The sequence below is a fragment of the Ursus arctos genome, unplaced genomic scaffold, assembly GCF_023065955.2.
Source record: "Ursus arctos isolate Adak ecotype North America unplaced genomic scaffold, UrsArc2.0 scaffold_4, whole genome shotgun sequence".
In the NCBI taxonomy this organism is placed as follows: Eukaryota; Metazoa; Chordata; class Mammalia; order Carnivora; family Ursidae; genus Ursus; species Ursus arctos.
The window spans coordinates 48246602-48253907 of NW_026623056.1; positions in this window are offsets into that span (position 1 = coordinate 48246602).

A 7306-nucleotide genomic window follows, 5' to 3' on the forward strand; every position below is an offset into this window, starting at 1 on the left:
AAAAATTGTTCATCTCTAATCTGCTGCAAGGTGATGCTGATGCCACTGCTTCCCAAACCACACTCTGGGTAGCAAGATCGTATCCCGCAAGAACTCAAGAGGAACCAATAGTAATTTTGAACCACCAGGTTCCTTCAACATTCATAGCAAGGTCTTCTGATAAAAATCAATGCCCAGCAAGCCCAAGTAGGTTGACTTACTGGTTCTTTAGGAATTTAGAAACCAGAAGATCCATATTAAGATTTGTGTTTTCTTTTTTCTTGTTCCTGCTTTCTAAAGTTTCTAAAATAAACATCATTCAACTATGCAATATAAAAACAGTATTAGTTTTTAAAATGTATATTTTTACAAATCATCCTAATCTCATGCTCAACATAAATACTGGGTAATAAGTTCTTGGCATTTCCATAAATGTCACAGAGTGTAACATAAATTCAGGTTCTCTCTGCTTCTTTTCTCCATCTTCCCACCATCGGGGCAGCTCTGAGGGCCAAAAGTCAAGTTGTAATGGACTCCAACCATACCCAACATTACATTTTCTAAGGGAAAGAACTGCTTTTTTGGCTTTGCCATCTTCCTGGTGAAAATGTATGTGGCTTCATTAATAGGAAATAACTGCTACTGTCTAAGAGCCTTTATTGATGAAAAAGTCTTCATTAGAAAACTCTGGACTTCCCAGAAGCACTTTGTGAAGGCCTACTTTGATTAATAAATTCATTATTACTTTAAAGCAATTCAAAGACAAAAACTGCTCATTTTCAAACTCTTGGGACAAAAAGGGTAATTCAGTAGAGGTCGGTGTGGATGATCTGTTCCTACAAGCAAGGAGGAAAAAAGCCACAGGAGTGGCAAGGCCGTCTGACGAGAGCTCGTTCTCTTCACCACTGCCTTATGTTACTTCTAGTATGCCTAACATTTCTGGAGTGCCTGTGATGCACCAGGGACTGGATTAAATCCATTTGGTGGATTTTCTCATTGAATACTCACAACAACCTAATTCCCCTATTGTATAGATGAAAAAATAACAGTAAAGAGGTGAAATAACTTGCCTGTGGGTCCACAGTGAGCGGCAGGCAAGGCAGGCAGTGATTGATTCCAGGCAGGACGTGTCTCACAGACACTTTGGAGAAATCAATGAGCCTATCAAAAATATAGTATGTATCAAATCATCTCAGATTTGTTTTCTGACTTCCTAGGCTTGGAATTAATCCCCAGTTTAGTCATTAGCTGTTTTGATTATGCTTATCCACTGACTATCTTGTAGCCACCAATTAACTGTAGCTTGTGTACTAGGAGCTTCAGAAAAAAACTTACTTATTTTCCTAAACTGACCATGTGGATTCTTAGAATTTTCTTATTTCAAAATAAAAATTGAGTAGATATGTTCATAGAAGGCTGGGTGCTGCTTTCCCTTGTTATCATCTTTATCATCACCCCACATGTTATCTGGTTTGCAATCTTATTGTGTCTTAATTCTTCTCATTTGTGTTGCCCTTAAAAGTTGTAAGTTCCTTTTGGGGGGAGGAGTCCTATCTTTTCACTGGAAATCAACAGAACTACAGAATAAAAGACCAAAAGGAAAAAACAAAAACAAAAAACCTGTTAGTGACGGTTGCTTCTGGGTTGATGGGATTGTGAGAAATTTTTTTTCTTTTTTGTACTTTCCAAACTTCCCACAAGGCGCTTATAATTAGGGGAAATGATTACTTTAAATCATTTAAACTTTCTTTATCTAGGACAGTATATGTTTACTTCTACAAAACATCTCATCAAGAATATTTTTTTTTCTCTTCTGTACTTTCCAAATGTCCCACAAGGTGCTTATAAATAGGGAAAATAATTATTTTAAGTCATTTAAACTTTCCTTATCTAGGATAGTATATGTTGATTTCTACAAAGCATCTCATCAATACTAAAAAGTATCTGGAAGTGACACCAGCAATAAACCAAAGTAAAATTTTTATGTTAACCCCAAAGCTAGAGCTATATATGTTACAGGACTAGTGAGAGGGAGCCCCTCCCACGGGGAGGCGGGAGAAGAGTTGGAGGCATTTTAGTGACCTCATCGTCGCTCCCTGGAATCCAAGTGGCTCAGGTACATAACCTACAGGGTGCTTTCCACAGGCTCACAGAATAAAACCTCACTTGTTCCACATGAGAGGGGACAGGGTAAAAACAAGCCTTGTCACCTGCCTCCGAACAAGGACCCACTCAGAGCCCCAGAAATACTCTTTCTAGGCAGTGTGATGCTTCTAAAATTTTGTCTGTGATGCTTTTAAACACGCTGATACAAAAGTTACTAAAGTTAGTCAGTTCTGGAAAGGTCTTTTTCCTTCCATGTCAGGGAAGGAAAGGGAGCGAGAAAGACTTGGGTTTTTTAACAGGTATGTATTCCTCTGGCATTGCTGATATTTCAGAATAAGTAGAAACCATTGCTGTCTGCTTTCTAATGCTCTGTTTGTTGTTGTGCCTCTGATGTCATCAGTTGTGAGCTAGTAACATCACAGTGCACTGAGTTGTATTCATCGCCCAAGTGCTGCTAATTGACAGAATGACACAAAATGTTGGAATCTCCTCCTACCGTGAGTCAGAGAGGAAGTTGCTACCATCTTCATGGTCCACTGAAGGAATCCATACTGTGTGCTGGAAGCACCAGGGGAGATCCCCAACTGTTCTTGTCAGAGCAACCCTGAAATGAAGATCAGAGGGGCCGCTTCAAGAGATTGGGCTAGGCCCCAAAGCAGCAACTACAAGTGACAGGTACAGGGGAAAACGAGAGTTAGGGTATACTAATGAGGTTCTCTAAGGAATAGTAAAATCTTCTATAATGGGAGGTGGGATGGAGAGATAATTTGACAGAAGTTCTTCCTTAATTCCTCCTGGAAATACAGGTTTCCCTCTGGGCCAGAATCCTAACAAGGTAGCTCAGTGAATTCTTGAAAAACAACTGTTAAAAACCTGATATCATGATTCATAGACTGATTGATTGGGTTCAAATCCCACTTCTGACAGCCATTTTTTGAAGCAGTCACTTCACTCTCTCAGCATAGGCTTCCTCCTCTGTGAGATAAATAATGATACCTAAGTCCTAGAAATACTATAAGGATCAAATGAGTAAGTGTGCATAAAGTACTATGTACATAAAGTACACAATAGGCCTACAAAAAATGATAGCTATTACTAATTGTGTGTCTTTGTGTGTACGACATCGTATATATATATTTATCTAAGGTATCTCATGGCAAAGAAGGATGAGAAGCACTCTGGTTTGGGTTTTGGATTTATTGGAGGTGATTAATAGCATATGAAATGTTTTAGGTGTCAGACCCTCAATAATGAGTCCAAATAGCAGTGTACCATGATAAAGCTATCCTGTCTTCTTGGTTAATGGCTTTCCAAACATACAGAGAGTCAGTTTAAGTAAAATATTGTGCAAGTTTCTGTATGTCAAAGAAAAATTACACAGAACAGAGTTTAATAGGAAAGGAAGAAGATGTAATTCAAGCTATTGCAATAAGGGAGAGAGAACTTAACTTCCTTAGAAACAAAAAAGCAGGAGGTTTTTTAAAGGCTGAGGCGAGCTAATAGAAAGTACTGGAGGACATTAGGGGAGTTTGGTCAATGTGATTAGACCATCTGTGTTTGCTGATTGACACTTACCAGTTTAGGCTCCTACCTTCCTACAGAAACTGGGAGACCTGTATGCTATCTTTCTTGATGATAACATTTCAAAGGATGGCTCCTAAGACCTTAAAACAGATGGTTCCGGGTTATAAAAGAGGCAAGAGGCCAGGAAAAGGTTTACATCTCAAATGAGCAAATAGAGAATTTACAACTGTAAGTTTTCTAAAGAAATGTTCTAAGACAAGGGAGGTCAGTGACCTATTGTCAGTAAGAAACCTGTTTAAAGTTGAGTCAAGCCAAGGAAAATAAGGCCATCTTGGTCATGTTCCCCGCTTAGCAGGATCAGTCAATGTATCAGTGAAAGAGAGAGCCACTAAGGCATATTTTCTCTGATGCCACCAGGAACCACCTGTCCAAAACTAGTTCCCCACCCCCATCTGTAATAACCTCTCTCCTTTCTTACATGTCTGGACATTCCCACCATTCGAGTCATTCCTCTGAGTCAGACAACAAAGCTAAGTGCGCAGCTGGTAGAAGGCCACTGTTACAGTGCTGGTGAGAGTAAGGGGCAGCAAGGAAGGACTTACCTGCACCCCGCTGTCAGGGCAAGGCCTTCAGCAAAATTTTCAGGTACACAAAGGCTCTCCAACTTTTCCTCCCTTCTGTGGCCCCCCACCTTGCTGTTTCTGATAGCCTGTGATCCCTTCCCCAGAATCTCTCCTCTCCTTTTCTTTCCTCCCAAGAAACTTGTTCTTGAATCTTATACTAAAATGTAAAAAACTGGCTAAAAGCTTGGAGAAAGCCAGAATGTTTGTATACTGACTAATCTTAAACCAAATGGAATTCCTGGTTCTGATCAACAGTGGACTAAAATTTTAAAAGACCTCCTCTTGATGCTGAAAATACCCCTTCCCAGCAAATGACTGCCACACTGAAACACAGGACAGGAAAGCACAATAGGGAGCCAGCCTGCCAAGGACAAGCCCTGGATGGCCCTACTGTGACTTAGAGCCAGGCCACTGAAGGGTGCCTGGTGATGGAAGTGGATGGGGATTCTGGAAGTACTTGAGGAAGAATATCAAAAGAATATGCCTAACCAAAGCAAGGTGATGAAAACCAATGTTTCCTACCTGTTCCCTCAAATGAGTAATTTTTTTTTAAGATTTTATTTATTGAAGGTAGAATGGGAAGCGAGTTAAGATGGCGGAGGAGTAGGGGACCCCTTTTTCAGCCGGTCCCCTGAGTCGAGCTGGATAGGTACCAGACCAGCCTAAATAACCACGGAATCAGCCTGAGACGCAGGATGATGCATCTGGATCTCTACAAATGAACATCTCCAGCGCTGAGTATTGAGGTACGAAGAGGGGAGCTGTAAACCGTGCATGGATATCGGAAGATAAACGGAAGGGGGAGGGAGCCGCCGCGTTTGGGCGCTGGGAAGCGGCAGCCACCTGCACGGGGGAGCGGGCGGACTCACGGAGGGCACCCGCGAGAGAGCGGACTGAGACCGGTGAGCCGTGAACGCGCGCCACCAGGCATCTCCCGGAACACCGGAATCCCGGTGTGCTCACGGGATCCAGACTGAGACCGGGAGCTCCCGGAGCGTGCGCGGGGCGGCTGGCGGCTGGCGGGCCACCTGCACGGGGGAGCGGGCGGACTCACGGTCGGCACCCGCGAAACAGCAGACTGAGACCCTGAACCGGGTGCGCGCGCCACCAGGCTTCTCACGGAACTCCGGAATCGAGGTGTGCTCACCGGGCATAGACTGAGACCGGGAGACCCGGGAGCACGCGGGGCGGCCGGTGGCTGGCGGCATTAGAAACACAAAGGACAGAGACGCGCCGGCCCTGGAAGTGAGGGCAGGGACGCCGGGTGTGGGGCGCACATCCCGGGACGCTGCAGGGTTGAGCAGCACCGACAGTAACAGAGTTAAAGTGGCCAGAACATCAGTGGAGAACGGGCCGCAATCCCTCTGTTCTGCGACAATGCAGCCTCTGCTGCTCTGACTCTCAGAAGAGGCATAGCCGACCACCAGGGAAAGCCGCCAGAGAACAAAAGCCTGGAAATACCGGCTCACAGCGTGCCCATCCCCTCCCCCTTGCAGGGGACACGGAGACTCTACCCAAACAGGGTTGCCTGAGTATCGGCGCGGCAGGCCCCTCCCCCAGAACACAGAAGGCAGGCTGAAAAATCAAGAAGCCCACAACCCGAGGCGCCTGGGTGGCGCAGTCATTGAGCGCCTGTCTTCGGCTCAGGGCGTGATCCCAGCGTTCCGGAAAGGAGTCCCTCATCGGGCTCCTCCGCTGGGAGCCTGCTTCTTCCTCTCTCACTCCCCTGCTTCTGTTTCGTTCTTGCTGACTGTCTGTCTCCCTCTCTCAGATAAGTAAATAAATAAAATCTTTAAAGAAGAAGCCCACATCTCTAAGATCCCTATAAAACAAGGGGCACGGCCTGGGACCCAGTCAATAATTTTGGGCTCTGGAAACCCCGCAACCTCTCTTCATCAGAATGACAAGAAGGAGAAGCCCCCCCCAGCAAAGAAAAGACAGTGAGTCAGTGGCCTCTGCCACAGAAGTAACGGATATGGATGTAACCAAATTATCAGAAATGGGATTCAGAGTAACAATGGTCAAGATAATGAGTAGACTTGAAAAAAGTATTCAGGAAAATATTACTGAGAATATACAATCCCTAAGGGCGGAAATGAGAGCGAATTTGACAGAAATTAAAAATTCTATGAGCCAAATGCAGGCAAAACTAGAGGCTCTGATGGCCAGGGTCACGGAAGCGGAGGAAAGGGTTAGTGAATTGGAGGATGGGTTAATAGAGGAAAAAATAAAAATAGAAGATGGTCTTAAAAAAATCCACGCCCACGAATGTTGGCTACGGGAGATTACTGACTCAACGAAACGATCCAATGTTAGAATCATCGGCATCCCCGAGGGGGTGGAGAAAAACAGAGGTCTAGAAGAGATATTTGAACAAATTGTAGCTGAAAACTTCCCTAATCTAGCAAGGGAAACAAACATTCGTGTCCAAGAGGCAGAGAGGACCCCTCCCAAGCTCAACCATGACAGACCTACACCACGTCACGTCATAGTGCAATTCGCAAATATGAGATCCAAGGAAACAGTATTGAAAGTGGCCAGGGCAAAGAAATTTCTCACGTACCAAGGCAAAGGCATCAGAATTACATCAGACCTGTCTACACAGAGCTGGAATGAGAGAAAGGGTTGGGAGAGCATTTTTAAAGCTCTTTCAGAGAAAAACATGCAGCCAAGGATCCTTTATCCAGCAAGGCTGTCACTCAGAATTGATGGAGAAATAAAGACATTTCAGAATCGACAGTCACTAGCCAATTTCGTAACCACGAAACCAGCCCTACAGGAGGTATTACGGGGGGTTCTATAAAAGTAAAAAGGCCCCAAGAGTGATACAAAACAGAAAGTCACAGCCAATACAAACAAAGACTTTACTGGCAACAAGGCAACATTAAAATCATATCTCTCAGTAATCAGTCTTAATGTAAATGGTTTGAACCATCCCATAAAGCGCCACAGGGTTGCAGATTGGATAAAAAGAAATGACCCATCCATTTGCTGTCTACAAGAGACTCATTTCAAACCCAAAGATGCATTCAGACTGAGAGTAAGGGGATGGAGTACCATCTTTCACGCAAATG